Raw genomic sequence first — 23,309 nt, 5'->3', positions numbered from 1 at the left:
TGAAATATTCATTCAGGATCTCACCCATCTCTTGTGGTTCCGCACATAGATGACCTTGTTGATCCTTAAGAGGCCCTACTCTCTCCCTAGTTACTCTTTTGCCCTTTATGTATTTGTAGAAGCTCTTTGGATTCTCCTTTGCCTTATCTGCCAAAGCGATCTCATGTCCCCTTTTTGCCCTCCTGATTTCTCTCTTAACTCTACTCCGGCAATCTCTATACTCTTCAAGGGATCCACTTGATCCCAGCTGCCTATGCATGTCATATGCCTCCTTCTTCTTTTTGACTAGGGCCTCAATCTCCCCAGTCATCCAAGGTTCCCTATTTCTACCAGCCTTGCCCTTCACTTTATAAGGAATGTGCTTACCCTGAACCCTGGTTAACACACTTTTGAAAGCCTCCCACTTACCAGACGTCCCTTTGCCTGCCAACAGACTCTCCCAATCAACTTCTGAAAGTTCCTGTCTAATACCATCAAAATTGGCCTTTCCCCAACTTAGAATTTTAACTTTTGGGCCAGACCTATCATTCTCCATAGCTATCTTAAAACTAATGGAATTATGATCACTGGTCCCAAAGTGATCCCACTTCTGTCACCTGCCCTTCCTTATTTCCCAAGAGGAGGTCAAGTTTTGCCCCCTCTCTAGTCGGGCCATCCACATACTGAATGAGAAATTCCTCCTGAATACACTCAACAAATTTCTCTCCATCCAAGCCCCTAATGCTATGGCTGTCCCAGTCAATGTTGGGAAAGTTAAAGTCCCCTACTATTACCACCCTATTTTTCTTGCAGCTGTCTGTAATCTCCTTACATATTTGCTCCTCAATTTCCCGTTGACTATTTGGGGGTCTGTAGTACAATCCTATCAAAGTGATCTCTCCCTTCTTATTTTTCAGTTCTACCCATATAGACTCAGTGGGCGAACCCTCGGATATATCCCCTCTCACTACTGCCGTGATGTTCTCCCTAATCAAGAACGCAACTCCTCCTCCTCTCTTATCTCCTGCTCTATCTTTCCTATAGCATCTGTACCCTGGAACATTGAGCTGCCAGTCCTGCCCCTCCCTTAGCCATGTTTCAGTAATAGCTATAACATCCCAGTCCCATGTACCCATCCATGCCCTGAGTTCATCTGCCTTGCCCATCAGACTTCTTGCATTGAAATAAATGCAGTTTAATCTAGCCTTCCCTTGGTCTTTGCCCTGCTTTCTCAGACCATCTGTCCGGTCATGTTCTGTACACTCTCCCTTACTGCCTTTTGTTTCTGTCACCACTTTACTTCCCACTGACTTCCTGCATCGATTCCCATCCCCCTGCCACATTAGTTTAAACCCTCCCCAACAGCACTAGCAAACACTCCCCCTAGGACATTGGTTCCAGTCCTGCCCAGATGCAGACCATCCAATTTGTACTGGTCCCACCTCCCCCAGAACCGGTTCCAATGGCCCAGGAATTTGAATCCCTCCCTCTTGCACCATCTCTCAAGCCACGTATTCATCCTAGCTATCCTGTCATTCCTACTCTGGCTAGCCCGTGGCACTGGTAGCAATCCTGAGATTACTACCTTTGAGGTCCTACTCTTTAGTTTAACTCCTAACTCCCTAAATTCAGCTTGTAGGACCTCATCCTGTTTTTTACCTATATCGTTGGTGCCTATATGCACCACGACAACTGGCTGTTCACCCTCCCCCTCCAGAATGTCCTGCAGCCGCTCCGAGACATCCCTGACCCTTGCACCAGGGAGGCAACATACCATCCTGGAGTCTCGGTTGCGTCAGCAGAAACGCCTGTCTATTCCCCTTACAATCGAGTCCCCTATCACTATAGCTCTGCCACTCTTTTTCCTGCCCTCCTGTGCAGCAGAGCCAGCCACGGTGCCATGAACCTGGCCACTGCCACCTTCCCCTGGTGAGCCATCTCCCCCAACAGTATCCAAAACGGTATACCTGTTTTGGAGGGAGATGACCGCAGGGGACCCCTGCACTGCCTCCCTACTCTTCCTCTGTCTGTTGGTCACCCATTCACTATCTCCCTCAGTAATTTTTATCTGTGGTGTGACCAACTCACTGAACGTGCTATCCATGACTTTCTCAGCATCGTAGATGCTCCAAAGTGAGTCAATCCGTAGCTCCAGAGCCGTCAAGCGGTCAAACAGTAGCTGCAGCTGGACACACTTCCCGCAGGTGAAGGAATCAGGGACACAGGAAGGATCCCTGAATTCCCACATCCCACAAGAGGAACATGACACGGCCCTGGGATCTCCTGCCATGACTTAACCCTTAAGTTAGCTTAACAACAACTACAATGTCAAGAGAAAAAAAAGGAAAGAAAAACTACTTACCACTCCCTTTAAGGAGTTTACTCCTTTAAATTATTCTTAATTTAGAGAATGTTAACTACACTAGGGACCTTGATTCACTAAAAAAAAACGCTACTTGCTATAAGACCTGCAGACCTTACCTTTCTTTTTACTTTAGTTACTGTAGATAAGTAGAAATACTCACCTGAACCTACTCACCAATCAGGTGCCTCCCCTGTGTCGCGTCCCTTTCTGATTCCTGACATCACTTCGAACTCCGTCGCAGCTCCCTCTGAAATCCCGCCTTTTTATGGGATGCTCCCTCTGCTCCGATCCGCTCCTCTCAGCTGTTCACAGCTCCCTCTGAAATCCCGCCTTTTTATGCGATGCTCCCTCTGCTCCGATCCGCTCCTCTCAGCTGTTCACAGCTCCCTCTGAAATCCCGCCTTTTTATGGGATGCTCCCTCTGCTCCGATCCGCTCCTCTCAGCTGTTCACAGCTCCCTCTGAAATCCCGCCTTTTTATGGGATGCTCCCTCTGCTCCGATCCGCTCCTCTCAGCGCTCTGAAATCCCGCCTTTTTATGCGATGCTCCCTCTGCTCCGATCCGCTCCTCTCAGCTGTTCGTGCTTCTATGAAGGAGCAGGCACTGACAGGTCCATAGGTTGGGGGGGAGGTGGGGGCAGGGCTGCTGCAGGTTCCAATGAAGTTGCCACACACTCCACCGATGCTTGTAACAGAGAAAACGTTTCCTTCAACTAAGTCATTGATAAATATAGTGAAAAGCTGAGGCTCCTGTACAGATCCCTAGGAGACACCACTAGTTATATCCTGCCAATTTGAGTACATACCCATTATCTCCACTCTCTGTCTCTTACCTCCTGACCAATTCCTTACCCATGTCAATAGCTCACGTTGTAATTTAAAATCTTGAACAACCTGAAATACAGTAGCTTACATCCCTGCCTTCAGGATCCGAAAGGCATTAGCAGGGTGCTGTCTAATCTCTCCTCTACTGCCACCAGAGCTGCATCCGTGCTTCTATGAAGGAGCAGGCACTGACAGGTCCTTAGGTTGGGGGCGAGGGGGGGGTGCAGGGCTGCTGCAGGTTGCAATGAAGTTGCCACACACTCCACCGATGCTTGCAACAGAGAAAACGTTTCCTTGATGTTGCCGCAAATGAGGCCCGATCCTGGTAATGTGTGAACTCCTTAATTTCAGGGGTGCTCTAACTGGACCTCTGCCTCTCACAGACATTGTGTGCAAGTTTTTCCTGCAACAAAATTGCGTGAATTAGGTGGAGTAGCAATTGAGGGCTATCTTCTAGAAGGCCTCGGACAGCTGATGTGAGAAATCTGGTGGTATCACCCTGATAAAGTGGAGAAAGGGGTTTAAAAGTGCTGTTAGGGGAGATGGCAACAAATACTGTAAGATCCCGAGTTAGTGCCCGCGTTAACCAGAATGTGATGTTAATGGTTAGTTCTACAGTTCTTAATTTTAAAGGGTGAAGAGTGTGCTGGTGCACAAGGAATTAAAGGGAGATTGGCCAGCGTGTTACCTTTGCTTGATCAGGCCATTGATCCTCTTGCAGCTTTTATTTGCAGTTCTGAGGGTGAGAATTGGCACTCAATGCCAGCGCCATCTCCCTCAACATGGCTTGAGAGACGTTTTTTTTGTGGCTTCTTCCCATAGAAATCCAACAGTCTTTCTCTCTCTCTCTCTTCTGCTCAATCTCTTCAAGGAGGTTTTGGAGGTTGATCTCCTTGAAATTGTGAGCACTTCTTTTGTTAAAAAGTGGGACAAAATCACACATCCAGTGCAGCGACCTGACACTGAACTCAGTGAGCCAAAAACTTTGCTTTTTACCTGCTACTCTCCAGTTTACTGCTACAATCTTCAGCCAGACATGGCTTCTTAAAGACTGCACACTAATTTCCAAGCACACTTCTGCACAGTATTCGGGTTTTACACGAGAGTTGCGCCAGAAAGCCACCAATGGATATTCAAAGAACTGATCCAACAAATTTTAACAGTTTCAGCTCTGCAGAGTATTGGTGGGCACAATTCCAGACTCAGTGGTGCAAATTGCATACCACACCATGGTGATTTCTGATAAGGCATATACATGTTGTATAATGACACACTGATGCAAAGTAACGAAAGTGTCATTACCATTTTGCCATTTCCTTAACAGTTGACATACTAACCATGAAGTTATATTGTACATGAAAAGTCACAGTTCACATGCCTATTGTGGTCACTGTGTCACAGAATGAGGTTAACACTCAGCACACAACTAATACCGCTCAGAGAAAAAAGTAAAATGTTAAGCTTTCTGGTTGTAGATTACTGTAAAGATGAATCTTAATAGAATAGTAGTAAATTCCCATAATATTTTGAAAGTATTCAAAAATGTTTAAATTTCGGTATTTATATTAAAGTCCATATTTTGACAATTATCCAAGAGTTATCATAAGAGAATTGAGATCCCTTAAGGATGTAAACATAATTGAAACTGAAGATGAATTAAAAATAGTTAACATATATTAAATGATTCTTGGAAGTATTCATCAGAGAAGAACTAGTAGCCTGCAACACACATCATCTGAGGTTCTATAACTAAACTTAATGGGATCTAAATTCAACATTGTTGCGCCCATTTTACAAGTGTGAAATGGGTGCAAAGACAATCAACATAGCATGGCAGAGGTCTGCATCTGATCAGCATGGGCATTCAGGCCGCTGCTAAAGTTTCTGCGCCCTTTCTGCACTGGTTAGGCAGCTCAAGGCGCAGAAATACTAGTCGGAGCTTGTGCAGAAGCTTCGACATTCAAAATAAGGCCCCAAAATTAATTTTTTTTATGGTGAGTCGGAAGGAGCAGGAGTACTCCTTCTGGCTCCACAAACAACTCTGGGCCGCTTCCAGCCCGTCCTCAACGCCCTCTCGTGATTGCATCCCTCCCCCCCCCCCCCCCCCCCGTAACACTGGACTTGCCTGTGCGACTTGGCGCCGGCCGAAATTTATTCGACCGCGACAGGCAAAGCTGCGTCCAGATGCCCCATATGGCACCCACAGCTTTGCCTAAATTATGATGATGAGGCCCAAGAATAAATTTAATTCGATCCTTGGGCCTCTCTGTTTTGGCATGCTATCGCTGCATGCTGCCAGAATTGCACCTGGTTTGGGGTGCTAATTTATGAAGACATGGGTGATAGATAGGGTACAGGCAACAGAACTTTGGATGAGTTGAAGTTTACAGAGGGTGGAGGATGGGAGACCGGCCAGGAGAGCATTGGAATAGTCAAGTCTGGAAGTGACAAAGACATGGATGATGGTTTCAGCGACAGATGGATGGAGGTGGGTGATGTTATGGAAGCAGAAATAGACAGTCTATGTGATGGAGAGTATATGGGGTTGGAATATTAGCTCAGGGTTGACTAGGACGCTGAGATTGTGAACAGACTTGCTCAGTCTGAGACATCGGAGGAAAGGCATTGGAGGAGGATGAGGTGGAATAATGCACATGGTGTCAGTCACAGAGGATGTCATTCGTGACTTTGGTTAGGGCTATTTCAATACAAATGCAGGAATGGAAAACTGATTGGATAGATTCAAACATGGAGTTACATAGAAACAAAGAAAATAGGAGCAGGAGTAGGCCATTCGGCACTTTGAGCCTGCACTGCCATTCAATATGATCATGGCTGATCCTCTATCTCAATAACATATTCCCACTCTCTCCCTATACCCCTTGATGCCTCCTGTATCTAGAAATCTATCTATCTCCTTCTTAAATATATTCAGTGACTTGGCCTCCACAGCCTTCTGAGGTAGAGAATTCCACAAGTTCACCACCCTCTGAGTGAAGAAATTTCTCCTCATCTCAGTCCTAAATGTCCTACCCTGTATCCTGAGACTGTGACCCCTCGTTCTAGACCCCCCAGGAAGGGGAAACATCCTCCCTGCATCCAGTCAGAATTTTATATGTTTCAATGAGATCCCCTCTCATTCTTCTAAACTCGAGTGAATACAGGCCTAGTCTACTCAATCTCTCCTCATACGACAGTCCTACCATCCCAGGAATCAGTCTGGTGAACCTTTGCTGCACTCCCTCTATGGCAAGTATATCCTTCCTTAGATAAAGAGACCAAAACTGCACACAATACTCCAGGTGTGGTCTCACCAAGGCCCTGTATAATTGCAGTAAGACATCCCTGCTCCTGTACTCAAATCCTCTTGCAATGAAGGCCAACATACCATTTGCCTGCCTAACTGCTTGCTGCACCTGCATGTTTGCTTACAGGAGAGATGGGCATGGATTTGGGATGTGACAAAGTGTTCAAGAACTTTGGAGACAAAAGGGAGGTTGGAACTAGGGTTGTAGTTTGCTAGGACCGATTCAATGAGGGTGGGTTTTTGAGTGGGTATCCTAGATCAAACTTAAAGTATAGGGGTTATTGTTGAATACACAGCGAATTGTTATGATCTGGAATGCACTGCCTGAAAGGGTGGTGGAAGCAGATTCAATAATAACTTTCAAAAGGGAATTAGATAAATACTTCAAGGGAAAGAATTTACAGGGCTATTGGGAAAGAGCAGGGGAATGGGACTAATTGGATAGCTCTTCTAAAGAGCCGGCACAGGCACGATGGGCCGAATGGCCTCCTCCTGTGCTGTACCTACTATGATTAAAAGTGGATAAGGAATTGGCCGAAAGGGAGGAAGTAGCAGACGCTACTTAGGGGTGTGATATCAGGCTGGGAAGATGTACTGAAGCGAATGCCCCAGATGTCAGTGTTGGGCCCCTTCTATTTTTAATTAATGTAAACTAACTGGACTGAGAAACACAATGCAGGTTTGTCAGATTTGCAGGTGCTACTAACCTAGGAGCACAGTCAATTTTGGCAAAGCAAAGAACTACAGAAGGACCCAGATTAAATTTGCGTATTGGCTAAACTATGGCAGATGAAATTCAATACAGATAAAAGGGATGTGTTACATACTGGAAGAAACAATGAAGAATATACTTAATGAATGCTCTCAACAAGCTAGGGGAGCAATCTGGGAGTGGTGAGTAGGATCAACACCTACTGGCCTAGATTTTCTTCAACAGCAGCTTTGCCACTGGAACTATGACAGAGCAGCCTTTTTGTCTGTCTAATCAAACTAGTGATGACCCCACCAAATTTACCACAGATGGCCTGATCTGTATGGGAATTTCCGCTGCATCGGGAAACCTGCCCTCCAGGAGGAGTGCAAAATGGCTGCTGCAGACCTCAGTAGGTTTGCCAACACTCCAGGTTTGCCCTGGGGTCTTCAGGAATTAAAGACTTATCTCCAGGATACTGCCGTGAGCAACCCAGGAGAAAAATCATAGCAGCAATAAAAAAATTGATTTTTAAAAATTTTCTTTGAACACTTTTGTCTATTAATTATAAAGATATCGGGCATGGGAATAAAGGCTGTTTGAATGACAGTGAAGAATCATTCATTCGTGTAATTAAGAATCCATTCACTTTCCGATTGACGTAGGATACCATGGGGAGGGACATGTTGGGCGACCAATGGCGAGAGTGTGGAGGCGGGGTGGTTGGAGGCAAGAGATCATGTGATGAAACCTCCAGGAATATGTCTAATCAGAGTTGGCAACCCTAAGCCTCAGGCACAAAATTACAACATTAATAAACACTGTATGTGAGGTCATACCAATGGTGCAGGGCTGTGGAAAATTCCACTCACCATGTGTAACATAAAGGTCTAATATAATTTACACAGTGATATGAATGTCCCAGTAAACCTATGCTTAATACAAAATAAAAACAGAAAATGCTCTAAAAACATAGCAAGTCAGTTATCACTTGAAAAAGAAAATTAGGTTAATTTTCCAGGCATGACAACGGTTTAAGGTTTTAGTCTACTGTTGGAGTTCATTTTTTAAATGTGAAACCACTGTGAAGGGCTGTTACGAATTTAGGTCACCCAAATACCGTGGCCATTTCCAGTGAAGAATGGAAACTTGTTGTAGCTTGACTATTCGTAACCAACATATCATACTGAGTGAATTGAATCGAGCCACCTTTAGCAGCAAGGTGTCATAAAGTATTTCTGAGGAACAATGCATCTGAAGTGACCTCCTATTTCTCATCCTATTTCTCATCTACATGCTACCCCTTGGCTACATCATCCAAAAACAAAACATCAGGTTCCAGTTGTAGGCTGAAGACACCCAGCTCTACCTCACCACCACCTCTCTCAACCCCTCCACTGCCTCTGATTTGCCATGCTGCTTGTCCGAGCAGAAAGTTCCTCCAATTAAGTATTGGGGAGACTGAAGCCATTGTCTTTGGTCCCTGCCACAAACTCTATTCTCTAGCCACCGACTCCCTCCCTCTCCCTGGCCACTGTCTAAGGCTGAACCAGACCGTTTGCACCCTTGGGGTCCTATTTGACCCTGAGATGAGCTTCCGACCACATATCCGCTCCACCACCAAGACCGCCTACTTTATCTCTGTAAAGGCGCCTGTCTCCATCCCTGTCTCAGCTCATCTGCTGCTGAAACTCTCACCCATGCCTTTATTACCTCTAGACTTGATTATTCCAATGCTCTCCTGGCCGGCCTCTCACCTTCCACCTTCCATAAACTTGAGCTCATCCAAAACTTTGCTGCCCGTATCCTAACTCGCACCAAGTCCCGTTCACCCATCTCCCCTGTGCTCGCTTACCTACACTGGCTCCTGGTTTGGCAACGTCTCAATTTTAAAATTCTCATCCTTGTTTTCAAATCCCTCCATGGCCTCATCCCTCCCTATCTCTGTAACCTTCTCCAGCCCTACAACCCTCCGAGATCTCTGTGCTCCTCCAATTCTGGCCTCTTGTGCATCCACGATTTTCATCACCTTCAGCTGCCTAGTCCCTAAGCTCTGGAATTCCCTCCCTAAACCTTTCCACCTATCTACCTCTCTCTCTTCTCCTTTAAGACGCTCCTTAAAACCTACCTCTTTCACCAAGCTTTCGGTCACCTGTCCTAATATCTCTTTATGTGGCTTGGTGTCAAATTTTGTTTGATAATGTTCCTGTGAAGTGCCTTGGGACATTTTGCTATGTTAAAGGTGCTATATAAATGCAAGTTGTTGTTGTTTAGCAACAACAATGACAATAACTTGCATTTATACAGTACTTTTAATGCAGATGTTACATAGGTGGAATTAATGATGGAGAGGATATGGGGTCAGAAGTATAGCTTGGAATCAAATAGAATATTGAGGTTGCAAATAGTGTAGTTCAACCTGACACAGTTGCTTGGGAGGAGGTTGGTGTCGGTGGTGAGGGTCTGGAGTTTGTGGCGGGGGCTACAGATGATGGATTTGGTCTTCCCAATGTTTAGCTTGAGGAAATTGTGGCTCATCTGAGACTGGATGTTGGACAAGCAATCTGACTGCACAGAGGCAGTGAAGGGGTTGAGAGAGGTGGTGAAGAAATAGAGCTGAGTATCATCAGCACACATGTGAAGCTTACCTCATGCCTGGAATGATCTCAAAAGTTTCAGCATGTAGATGAGGAAAAGGAAGGGGCTAAGGATGGATCTTTGGGGGAAATCCCAAGTGACAGTGTGGGCTGCGAAGAGAAGCCATTGCTACTGATGCATAGATTATGAAGGGATAGGTAAGACCAAGTGAATTAAGTCCCACCAAGTTGCACAAAGGAGGAGAGACACTGGAAGAGGATGGTGTGGTTGACCCATTCAAAGGTTGCAAAGAGGTCAAAGAGGATCAATGCATTATGGTTACAGTCACAGAGAATGTCATTTGTGACTTTGCTTAAGGCTGTTTCAGTGTAATGAGAGAGACAGATACCTGATTGGAGGATTTGAATAGGGAGTAGGGGAAAGATGGACACAATCTGGGACTTTAGAGAGGAAAAGAAGTTTGGAGATGGGGCAATTGGTTACAAGGAATATATAGTTACATAATTAGAATATGTAATTGTAAATTACCTCCATCTTGCAGAGAATAAATAGTCCTGACTAATCTTACCCAAAGGTGTATCGAAGAGGGAATCACCAACCCGCCCCTCCCCCACCGGTGGTGTACTGAAGAGGGATCACCAACCCGCCCCTCCCCCACCGGTGGTGTACTGAAGAGGGATCACCAACCCGCCCCTCCCCCACCGGTGGTGTACTGAAGAGGGATCACCAACCCGCCCCTCCCCCACCGGTGGTGTACTGAAGAGGGATCACCAACCTGCCCCTCCCCCACCGGTGGTGTACTGAAGAGGGATCACCAACCTGCCCCTCCCCCACCGGTGGTGTACTGAAGAGGGATCACCAACCCGCCCCTCCCCCACCGGTGGTGTACTGAAGAGGGATCACCAACCCGCCCCTCCCCCACCGGTGGTGTACTGAAGAGGGATCACCAACCCGCCCCTCCCCCACCGGTGGTGTACTGAAGAGGGATCACCAACCCGCCCCTCCCCCACCGGTGGTGTACTGAAGAGGGATCACCAACCCGCCCCTCCCCCACCGGTGGTGTACTGAAGAGGGATCACCAACCCGCCCCTCCCCCACCGGTGGTGTACTGAAGAGGGATCACCAACCTGCCCCTCCCCCACCGGTGGTGTACTGAAGAGGGATCACCAACCTGCCCCTCCCCCACCGGTGGTGTACTGAAGAGGGATCACCAACCCGCCCCTCCCCCACCGGTGGTGTACTGAAGAGGGATCACCAACCCGCCCCTCCCCCACCGGTGGTGTACTGAAGAGGGATCACCAACCCGCCCCTCCCCCACCGGTGGTGTACTGAAGAGGGATCACCAACCCGCCCCTCCCCCACCGGTGGTGTACTGAAGAGGGATCACCAACCCGCCCCTCCCCCACCGGTGGTGTACTGAAGAGGGATCACCAACCCGCCCCTCCCCCACCGGTGGTGTACTGAAGAGGGATCACCAACCCGCCCCTCCCCCACCAGTGGTCTACTGAAGAGGGATCACCAACCCGCCCCTCCCCCACCAGTGGTCTACTGAAGAGGGATCACCAATCTGCCCCTCCCCCACCAGTGGTCTACTGAAGAGGGATCACCAACCCGCCCCTCCCCCACCAGTGGTCTACTGAAGAGGGATCACCAATCTGTCCCTCCCCCACCAGTGGTCTACTGAAGAGGGATCACCAATCCGCCCCTCCCCCACCTGATGCGAAGTGCGCCTTTAACAGATGGAAGGGAAGTTTTTTGGCCAACGTCTATTGTAAAGGAATGGCTAATGGGTGTGGAGCTGGATCAACCAACTATAAGTACTTTGAAAGATGCCCTTAAACTGGGAATGGAAACTGATTTCCTTCTCCTCTGTATGTGTTGGGAGGGCAGTTGTTTAAGGAGAGCTACTCCATAAATCTCCCCAGGATGTGGCTCCCCCGCTCAGCCAGTTGGTGAGTTGGTCGGTGCCTCTTGGTGTTTGTGGCCCGATGATGTCCGACCTGTTGACTGTTCTCAATCAACATCCTGGGGGTCACCATTGACCAGAAACTTAACTGGACCAGCCATATAAATACTGTGGCTACGAGAGCAGGTCAGAGGCTGGGTATTCTGCGGCGAGTGACTCACCTCCTGACTCCCCAAAGCCTTTCCACCATCTACAAGGCACAAGTCAGGAGTGTGATGGAATACTCTCCACTTGCCTGGATGAGTGCAGCTCCAACAACACTCAAGAAGCTCGACACCATCCAAGATAAAGCAGCCCGCTTGATTGGCACCCCATCCACCACCCTAAACATTCACTCCCTTCACCACCGGCGCACTGTGGCTGCAGTGTGCACCATCCACAGGATGCACTGCAGCAACTCGCCAAGGCTTCTTCGACAGCACCTCCCAAACCCGCGACCTCTACCACCTAGAAGGACAAGGGCAGCAGGCGCATGGGAACAACACCACCTGCACGTTCCCCTCCAAGTCACACACCATCCCGACTTGGAAATATATCGCCGTTCCTTCATTGTCGCTGGGTCAAAATCCTGGAACTCCCTTCCTAACAGCACTGTGGGAGAACCGTCACCACACGGACTGCAGCGGTTCAAGAAGGCGGCTCACCACCACCTTCTCGAGGGCAATTAGGGATGGGCAATAAATGCCGGCCTTGCCAGCGACGCCCGCATCCCGTGAACGAATAAAAAATAAAAAAAAATAAAAACTTAATCAGCATGTTGTCTTAAGTCAAGAGGCTGGTGGGACTAATGTCAATCAGTCTAACGTCAGTGGTGGAAAAACTACTAGAGACCTATGTCAAGGGCAAAATTAATTCTCAATTGGAGAAGCATGGGTAGCCAGCATGGATTTGTTAAAGGCAAATCGTACCTGACTAATCTGATTAAGTTCTTTGATGAAGTAACAAAGAGGGTTGATGAAGGTCGTACAATAGATGTATATATGGACTTTCAAAAGGCATTTAATAAAGTACCACATAACAGACTTATTTGGAAAATAGAAGCACATGGGATTAAAGGGATGGTAGCATTTGACTAAGGGATAGGAGGCAGAGAGTAGTGGTGAACGGATGTTTTTCTGATTGGAGAGAAGTATGCAGTGGGGTCCCCAGGGGTCGGTATTAGGACTGTTCTTTTCTAGTTATATATGAATGACCTGGCCTTGGGTATAGGGAGTACAATTTTGAAGTTTGTGGATGATACAAAACTTGGCAACATAGTAAATAATGAGCAGGATAGCAGCCGACTTCAGGAGGACGTATAAACAGGCTGGTGAAATAGGTAGACACATGGCAGATGCAATTTAATGCAGATAAGTGTGAAGTGATGCACTTTAGGAGTTACGACATGGAGATTCAGTATAATCTAAATGGTACTATTTTGAGGGAGGTGCAAGAGCAGCGGGACCTGGGGATGCATACTTAACAATTCTTTGAAGGTGGTTGGGCAAGTTCATAGGGCGGTTAAGAAAGCATATGGGATACTTGGTTTTGTAAATAGGGGCATTGAATACAAAAACAAGGAAGTCATGCTAAACCTTTACTAATCATTGGTTCGGCCTCAGCTGGAGTATTGTGTCAATTCTGGGCACCACACTTTAGGAAGGATGTCAAGGCCTTGTAGAGGGTACAGAGGAGTCTACCAGGGATAATACCTGGGATGAGTGACTTCAGTTATGTGGCGAGATTGGTGAAGCTGGGAATGTTCTCCTTAGAGCAGAGAAAATTATGGGGAGACGTAATAGAGGTATTTAAAATTATGAGGGGTTTTGATAGAGCATAAGAACATAAAAAATAGGAGCAGGAGTAGGCCAATCGGCCCCTCGAGCCTGCTCCGCCATTCAATAAGATCATGGCTGATCTGATCCTAACCTCAAATCTAAATTCATGTCCAATTTCCTGCCCGCTCCCCGTAACCCCTAATTCCCTTTACTTCTAGGAAACTGTCTATTTCTGTTTTAAATGTATTTAATGATGTAGCTTCCACAGCTTCCTGGGGCAGCAAATTCCACAGACCTACTATCCTCTGAGTGAAGAAGTTTCTCCTCATCTCAGTTTTGAAAGAGCAGCCCCTTATTCTAAGATTATGCCCCCTAGTTCTAGTTTCACCCATCCTTGGGAACATCCTTACCGCATCCACCTGATCAAGCCCCTTCACAATCTTATATGTTTCAATAAGATCGTCTCTCATTCTTCTGAACTCCAATGAGCAGAGTCCCAATCTACTCAACCTCTCCTCATATGTCCACCCCCTCATCCCCAGGATTAACCGAGTAAACCTTCTTTGTACTGCCTCGACAGCAAGTATGTCTTTTCTTAAGTAGGGAGAAACTATTTCCTCTGGCAAGTGGGTCGGTAACCAAAGGTCATAGATTTGAAATAATTGGCAAAGAACTAGAGAGGAAATGAGGAGAAATTTTTTCACACAGAGGGTTATTAAGATCTGGCACACACTACCTGAAAGGGGGTGGAAACAGATTCCATAGGAACTATCAAAAGACAATTGGAGATGTACTTGAAGAGGACTAATTTGCAGGGTTATGACGATGATGAACCTGTTCTTTGCTCTTACTTAAAATTGAAGACAATGTTTTGATCCTTTGTAGCACATTGTCCTTCTCTCTTCCTGTAGGGGTGTCCCAAGAGGAGTTGCCAGGAGCAAGGGGGACTATGGTTTCATACACAACATAACACCTTGCAGCCATCACTCCCCAGCACCAGCTGAGCTAGGACCCTCCTGGGGCAGCCAATGAGTGAGTTTGGGGATGGGGCACCAGATGAAGCATTACCTAGATAAAGGAGGAACAAGTTGAGGGGGTAAGCCAGGCACAGGAAACATCTAGCAAGCTTGTGAGCTTGTGCTATGTCCTTACTACATGGATTGGTATCCTACAGGGCCTGCTTCAAAAGCCAGGTGATGAAGGAATTAGCATTAGTCCTCCATGAGAAGCATGCAACAATAGTCCAAAAATGTGCAGCACAGCGTCCTAGACGCCACTGCAGTGCTATGGTAAATGATTTGCGCAAATGTAGAGTATCAAGTGCCATCTCATGACTATCTGCAGGAACCCCCAAAGCAATGAGGGACCAAATGCTGACCTGTGTTGTCTCAATAACATTGCGACTGAAGCCATAGAGACCTTGGGCACCCAGTTGCAGGAATCACTTACCGCAGGCTTGGAAAGAATAGATTATTTGGAAAGATTTGATTGCCGTTCTTACCTGCATTGGAGGCATTCTGTGGACTGCTATCATTCAGTCCACTGTGCCTGCAGCTGCAGGGCCCAGCACCAGTACGCAGCTGCAGAGCGGTTAGATGAGATGTCTTCTAGTCAAGGTGGCTGCACATCCTCTCACTCCAGCCACACCACCATAAAGATAGAGCAAAGCCTAGAATGGGTAAACATTGGCAGCCACAGTGTTGCCATATGTGTCTGCAACAGTTGCAGGGAGATCTGGGGCACCTAGAGGCACACAGCTACAAGCATGTTAGGGGGCGTGCGGCACCTCACCTCTACCTGCCACCATAGTTGCTCGTCTCACTTCAGGAACAGTTCTGAACAATTCAAGCAGATCTTACAGTCACCAAGGGGATGCGCTGTTGTAGGAAATAGAGAGTTGAAGGCGGAATATTCACAGAAACTTTATTTTCTGTTCCATTTTGTGGTTCTATGTTATTTGAGGGTGCAGAAGACAATAAGTGACAGCTACCCTCAGTAACCAGATGGTCAGCATGTAGAATTTGTGATGTAGGATGATAGATCAGTGTCATTCACTGGAAATAGCTTTCTCTCACAGAGTTTCATGTCACTCTCCCTACCTGAATATCTTGGCTCGCCATCTCTCACCATATCCATTTCCTCCTTCTCTTTGTTTTGGGCCTGTAGCCTTATTGTCCTCTCACTGTCCAGCTGCACGCTCATTCATCTTTGAATGGCAAATCGTGCAACACACAGTAGTGATTTTGTACACGGCGCTTGAGAGTTCCAGGCAATGGAATTGATGTTTCAGCATTCCAATAATGTGCTCTACAGTAACAGAGGTGGTGGTTTGGGCCTCTGCAGTATGGGAGTCAGAAGCCATGAGTGCAATAGTCTCCCAAGAGCTATCTATTCATTCCCTTGACTCCTTGAAATGTGGACCACTGTAGAATAAAAGCACCATGGTTCCTGTCCAGATAATGGGCATTAAGGGTGAAGAATTAATTTTTTTGTGCTCAGAAACCACATGCACATTAATGGAGTGGTATCCCTTCGGTTTCTTTTATGCAATATAATTGTCATGAAGAGCCCTGATGGCCTCATGAGTTCCATCTGTAATGTCCTGCAGTGTTGAGAAGTCTTCGAGGCAATAAAGGCTCTGTGTCCTCTCCATTTGCTGTGTCCTTTTCACTGGTAAATTGATAAAGGTGCCCCTGGCAAACATGGCATCAATTCCTTGATTCAAGAATGAACTAAAAATTGGTTTATTTGGCAGATGTCCCCTCCAGCGGCCCAGATGGGTACTTAGAAGCTTAATACTGTGGTGTTTTTGATTGAAAAAGGAAAAGCTATCTCATTCTTTAAGGTCATCTGTAAATTGGGCTGCAAAAGATGGCATAGCTTGGTTGTTGCTTCTGCACTGAAGCAGAGGCGACGAACACAAGTGTTTTTGAACATGTCCAGGTAGGAATAGAGTATCTGTAAACACAGGTCCTGGGGTAGTGGTGGGAGAGTGCATAGTGCTTGAGGTGACTTTGCACCTCCAGGTGGTGTCCCATCATGATATGGCTGCCCTCATCCAGATCATAATAAAAAATGGGACTTGACATACCGAGTCCCATCCCCCCAACCTTCTTAAATGCCACTTGAACTACTTGTCAGGTTAAATGCAAGTGCAACACAACAAATGTATTAATTATGAAAAAATGCAGTATCAGGGAGCCAAAAATATCTTTGCAAAATGTCCAATGTATGGTCTTTCCCATTCTGAGACCAATGACAGTTCTTGAATTCACTATGTTCAACCCCTGTTCCCAATCTACTCGTCGCCCAAAAACAAAAGAAATATTTATATATCGTATTTAATATTTAAATCTACACTTGTTTAGATTTTATTAAGTAATTTTAAAAATACATATCTGGGCAGGAAGGGGGAGAGATAGAGTAATGTAACTTCACAAAGACCAAGCAGAAAAGGACTGCGGTTTAATTTCTGCTGATCAGCCAGCTGTGATGATTTATCAGGTCAGGGATCAGATGGTGTGTTGAACTTTTGGAACATTCTGTCATGATATTCTTTGCTTCAGTTTTCCTCACTCAGACCACTTTGTAGCTAGACTCAGGATAGTTTTGCCATTTTTGCCAGTTAGCCACCTTGTTAACTGCCTGGAAAGTAAGAAAACAACATAATGACAAAATAGGTACCAGCAGCAATTTTTCTTTATTGATTTTACTCATAAAGAGCAAAACACATCTCCCAATGTTCTAATCACAACTAGCAATCATCAAATATTTCAGTCAACACCATAGTTATCACAAAAAGCAAGCAATACTTGTTTAGATTTTTACGAGTAGAATACTTTAAAAAAAAACTCAAAGCACAACAGATAGAGCGAGAAAGATAAAGCGGGATGATTATGCTCCAATAGCATGATTTGCATCTGTTTTTAGCAGAACTTGTCACTTCCTTAAAGTCTTTATTTAGAGCCACCAACTAGCCTGAACTTAACTCCAGCTTCTTTCTCCTCACTAAGGTACAACATTCACTGTATTGAACATTCATGTAACACTAGACATCATAGAGAGGTTGTAGACAAAAACTAAAGGAGAGATTGTAAGAGATGGCATGCTTGGTACTTCAAAGATCCCAGCACCTGTTCATTGATGAAGAACCTTGCTTGCCAGTTGTTTATCTTGTCCTTCTAGTGAGATTATGGAACTACTCCTTACATTGTTGCCAGGTGTAGCATTCAGCTCTGTTTGGCCAACTCCTGCCACACTTTGCGACCCATTGCTTTAGTCACTTTTCTTCCCATTTCAGGGAACGACACATATTGTCTGTAAGAACTGGTCGATACTGCCATCATCAAAACTAATATCCTGCTTCGCCATTGGGGTGATATAGCTTTGTAAGGCAATAGGAACACAGCCACAAATGAAGGCACATTAAAAGCAAAAAAAGAACACAGCAAATGGTAAAGCTTCATGCATCCAGCACTGGAAGTAAACAATTTTAAACATGCAGACATTGCTAAAATAATGTACTAGCTGATTCCAAGTCCAAACAAGTCCAAAGAAAACACTTTTCTAATGATTTCTGCAATCAGCAACAACTTGCATTTATGTAGCACCTCTAATGTAGAAAAATGCCCCAAGGGACATCACAAAGATGTAATTAAACAAAAATGGGTGGCGAGCGAAAGAAGGAGACATTTCAGTCAAAGCCAGGAAGTCAATGTAATGATCTCCAATAAGATTGTGGTAGCAGGGGCGTTGTTCGCAAGTGAATGGATTTGGATGGAAGTGCAGAGAGGGGAGGTGATTGTTAGTCTGCTGGCAGAGTCCAAGATGTCAATGGTGGGTGGGATGAATGGAATGGAAAAGAGATTGGCAAGATTAGCTCTCAGCTGGCGCACTGTTCATCAAAATAGGAGGATGGGGCACCTTGGATTTCAGCTTGTAAGGAAGCAGCAATGATGTCTTGATGAGACCTTGAGAGAATGCCAAGAGAGGCACAGAGGGTAGCTGTGAGCTTATTCAAGAGGGATTCAAGCCTGGAATGGTGGCAGGAGAGTAGGAAGGCAGAGGAGTAATGATGGGTTGGAGTAGAAATTGGGGGGGAAGAACCCGAGTTCGGGGGGGGAGGGGAATGACTGGGTGACGGGAAGGGGAGGAGATAAGAGAGAAGAGTCAATGAAGGTCCATGAAAGGTTACAAAAAAAGAGAGATGGAAGCAATGGGTTTGGGTGCAGAGCAGCAGCCAAAATGTGCATGCGAATGGACACAGAGGGAATTCAGGTCACATTGGCATTAGAAAAGATATGTCCTGGTCGTAAACAGAGGACTTCCCGCCTTACTTCAGCTGCCTCGTATTGAATAGATCAAAACATTGTTAACCTTGGTACACTCGGTACCTTATTGTTGCAATAAAATGTTACAATATCTAGGTAACCAACCGTCAACCCACAGGTGAAAAACTTCACTGTTTCAACAACTTCACCAAACACTAAAGCACCCTGCAAAGCAAGGCTTATAAATTCAACAGAAGTTGTGCATTTCTTAAAGCCGACAGGGGCTACTAATGCATCTGCCCCTTTAACTCAGTTGCTGCCTTTAAGGTCCCGGAAGTGGCTGGATTTCCTTCCCCTTATTGACATGTGTCAAAGAGTATGTCACTGTGTCTGCTTGATGCACGTGCACACTAAGCAAATGAGTCCCAATGGTAATTGGGATGCAATGGTCAACATTGCAGTGAAGTGCACTTTTGGTGTGCTGCGCATATACTATATGCAGGGAGTGCCATACAGGAACTTCTACCCTACAACGCAGTGCATATACCAAATGTAATTGAAAAAATAACATCCATGATCATAGATTAAGTTGGTTGGCAGATGTATGAGATTTGTAAAACTGAAAAATGTTGGAGTATCTGTAGTGAATGGAAAGGTTTATATGTACAACAGATTTTGCTACACCATGTTATGTTTGTTAGGAATAATGCTGCTTTCATAATAGAGAACTGCTTCTCCGAGCGTTTCTGTAATATAGTGTCCCATGACAACATTATAACACAAAATGACCTTTACATCATACTACGACTTCTGATATTGTTTCTGGTTGTTCAGTCTTTCCCAAGGTATGCACATACCAATGAGGGAATACTGCAAAACTGGGTTGTACAACATCTGAAAGAAACAAAGCAACAGTATATTTCCAGCATTATCTATCTTTCCAGTTTGTGTTTTTTTTTGTGTGCACTATGTAAATCCAGACTAATCAGATGAAAGTCTGTTCTTCATTGCCCATTATCGCTCTGTGTGAAGTTAATTTCAGCATTGTGAATCATTTCCTAGTGGGCACTAATCCATAGAAACAAACTCTTAAGGTCGGAAAAAAGCATTGGACAGATTTTCTTCTATTGCGCTTGGACGTAAATAATTGCCTGGATAGATTACAGATCCCTAACAGAGCCTGTCCGATTTTCTATCCATTTACATGATTTATTTGCAAATGCAACAGAGGACAATCTGCCCTCATAGATCCATCCACTTTGCCTTCTTGCTATCCTAACAGTTGTAACCGTTGGTGTATTTCTCCTCAAGATACTTGTCCTATTTGACCTTGAAGACATCTAAGTTGCTTGCCTCTGCAACCTCCCTGAAAAGCTATACTAAAAACCAATCAATCTTTCAGTGAAGTGAAGTAATGCTTTCTTATATCCTGCCCAAATGTATCCCTTTTCAACATATATTCCTGTCCTCTTCTGTTATCCTGCACCAAATAGCCCTGATCCTGTACATCCCTGAGCCTTTACGACAGGGTTCTGCTTGGATATGATGTCTCCTGTGGTTGTAGAGCATGCAAGCACACTGTTGGGACTGGGATGTGATTAATAGCTGCTTGAGTGTCAGCAGAACCAAACCCTATCAGGGAGTTGAAAGAGGATGAAACATATTTCTACAGTGCAGTCCCCTTGAAATGTCTTTTAGATACAAGTTCCTTGATGCTAGTACAGGGGTTTGGTTATAAATTTGAAATCTAGTAACAGTCACTAGATAAAGGTTTGTGGGAGGAAGCTGCCGTGCTGTTGATCTCCTGTTTCTATGAGAATTTCTTACCCCCCCTCCTCCTCTCAAGTAATCTTTTGAAGACTGAAGTGTGTCCTTTATCCTCCTCTTGCTCTTGCATTGAATCTGCAACAGTTGTTGAGACTTAAAAAGTAGCACATCACATAGGTGTCAGACTTGGCTCATATGAGATGTTAATCTGAGGCTCTGTCCGCCCTCTCAAGTGGACATACAAGATCCCGTGACACTTTTCACAGAAGAGCTGGGGTGTTCTCTCAGTGACCTGGCTAACATTTATCCTTCAACCATCACCACTTAAACAGATTATTTATCTCACTGATGTTTGTGTACAGATTGGTTGCTGTGTTTCCCTACATTACAATAGTGACTACACATCAAAAGTACTTCATTGGCTGTGAAGCATTTTGGGATGTCCTAAGGTTGTGAAAAGTGCTATATAAATACAAGCTTCTTCATTTACGTGTGAGTTTAGCCAGTGAATGCCAGCAGGCCATTTGTTCACTAGTGGCATCGGAACCCAATCCTCACAGGCACATTCCAAGTAAAATTGTAAAATTGTTTACAATTGTCAACCCCAGTCCATCACCGGCATCTCCACATCATCACATTCCAAGTAGGGTGTGCCATCGGGTAGCAATTAGGCGGCGTATTTCTCGCTGCTTTTCCCCCTTCATTATCCACAGATGCGGAAGCTCATTCAAGCACCCCAGCTAATATTTACCTAACATCAGTGGAGATCAAGGGTTGAATCTGGAACCTTTTTAATCTGTAGACTCAGCATGTGATGCATTTAACTACTTTGTCATTGGGCAGTTTATAAAAAAAAATCTAATATGCTACATTTTTAATGGAATAAATGTATGACTTTATTTGCCTGTTATTGCTGAATGGAATTTCCTAACCATACCAAGCTAATGACCACATAAAGGTAATAATTATAGTGTATATATATGTAAGTGACCTTCAGCTCTGTCAGAATTAAAGCTAAGGTTTTTGTATTTAAGTTTTTCAGAAATGAGGTGTGGGTGTACAAAATGGGTCAGGTTCATATGACAGAAAAGATATCATCAACATACTTAAATAATTTAACTGAAGTATATACTGGTTTTGAAATTACAATATTTTCTAGAAGGAAGAAAAATGAGTCAATTAATACTCATGTCTTTTTTGATCATTATTTCTTTAACATGCACAAAATGTATGGGTTTTTATAAAGATCATAATCCATTTAAACAGGAAATAGATGAAAAGTTAAATGCTTCCGTATCTTTTTCAGTGCAGTGTTATTTCATGTGATTTTTTTTTTCTGCATTTATGTTTTTCAAATTTTGAGATAACTGCCCTCTCCTGAAAAATGTAAGAACTGTTATGGATACTTGTGACAATTTAAAAAATATCTGACATACTATTCATGAATTTTTAAACAGCAAAAAAAACTCATAGAAATGTAAGCACTCTTTCTAAATGTCAATCGTTATTGTGTTTTTTTTATTGCACAAGGGTAGGGCTTTTGAGCATAGAGAAAGTATGCTGTTGAATGTCGGCAAGAGCCCAGAGGGCCATAAAGTTCAGCCCCTGAAGGGGTTGTCCCAATGAGTCATGTGATCCATTTCGTACTCAAATGGAAAGTATAGGGCTCTGCTTAAATTAGTGTCAGCGTGAATGCTCATTCATCACCTCTTTTACCATAAGCTGTGTGAAAATAAGACTCCTTTAAGAAAACAAGCAGGTAGGAAGGCTGCAGCAGAAACAGTGACTAAGAAAGGAACACAATACAATCAGTGGAAAGAAAAGGCACCTTAATGGAGAGCAAGGTAATACAAACTGAATATTGTGTCTTTATCATTATAGCAGTTTGTGTGACAGAATTTAGAATAATTACTTTTATCATTTAAATTAAAAGAATAAGTAACTTTTACAACTGTTAAAGACAGTTCTAGCTTTATATAAAGTTTTATTCTTTAGAAATACCTACCCTGTTTTGGAGAAAAATCCGCACCGTAAATCCTGCATGCTGCATAAAGTAAATCAGGAAATATTATTTCCATTGGTCGATGAATTGGTAATTGGAAGGCACAATTTTAAGATCATCACCAAAAGAACAAAGGGAGAGGTTAGGGGGATTTTGTTTTCATGCCGAGGTTGTTAGAGCATAGAGTGCCCTACCAGAAACAGTGGTGGAAGCAGAATCCATAATAACTTTTAAAAGAGAAGTGGATAAACATTTCAAAAAGAAAAAGTTAAAAGGGTATGGGGAAAGGGCAGGGGAATGGAACTAACTGGATAGCTCTCTCAGATAGCTGACACAGGGGTGATGGTCTGAATATCCTTCTATGTTGTAAAATTCTGAGATTCTATACAAAGCCAATAAATGGAATTCATTTTTAGTGCATTTTTAAGTTCATCGAAGAGAAGTATAGGCGAATCAATTATTTTTCCCACTTTTGGCAACCAGTGTTGGGTGTAGCACAGCCGATCGCTGGGTATGTTACTAATTACTCTGCCCAGCTACGTGCCTTAATCTCAGAACAGCACTCATGCTGCACCAGTTTACACATCAGCCACCCATATGGGCTGTCTGAGCAAGATTGGAAATTTGGTCTGAATTTAGTACCAAAGTGTGCTTAGTGTTCACTGGGTTGATTACCAAGTTCATTTTGTGCAGGGCCCTTATTTTGTGCAAGGCAGTCAGAGGAACCCCACGTCCCATATGTCAGGCTCCATATAGTGTGCTAGCCCACTACCACCAACAAAA

At 44.6% G+C, this 23,309-nt stretch overlaps 1 protein-coding gene across 2 annotated transcripts in view; it reads left to right on the top strand.

The window, feature by feature from the left end:
- Positions 1–23,309, top strand: part of LOC137325358 (interleukin-12 receptor subunit beta-2-like) — a 153,717-nt gene that overhangs the window by 5,517 nt on the left and 124,891 nt on the right. Inside the window, exon 1 of one of the 2 annotated variants that reach the window (XM_067990359.1) lies at positions 22,268–22,368. The exons of the other annotated variant lie outside the window; for it this stretch is intronic. The gene's annotated coding sequence lies outside the window, so the exon portion shown is untranslated. Of the gene's footprint in view, positions 1–22,267; positions 22,369–23,309 lie in introns of those variants that run through there. 2 annotated transcript variants of the gene reach the window in all.

The sequence above is a fragment of the Heptranchias perlo genome, chromosome 9 (genome assembly GCF_035084215.1).
Source record: "Heptranchias perlo isolate sHepPer1 chromosome 9, sHepPer1.hap1, whole genome shotgun sequence".
Lineage (NCBI taxonomy): Eukaryota > Metazoa > Chordata > Chondrichthyes > Hexanchiformes > Hexanchidae > Heptranchias > Heptranchias perlo.
Note: the sequence above shows the minus strand (reverse complement) of the source record. Positions and strands in the feature narration are given on the sequence as shown.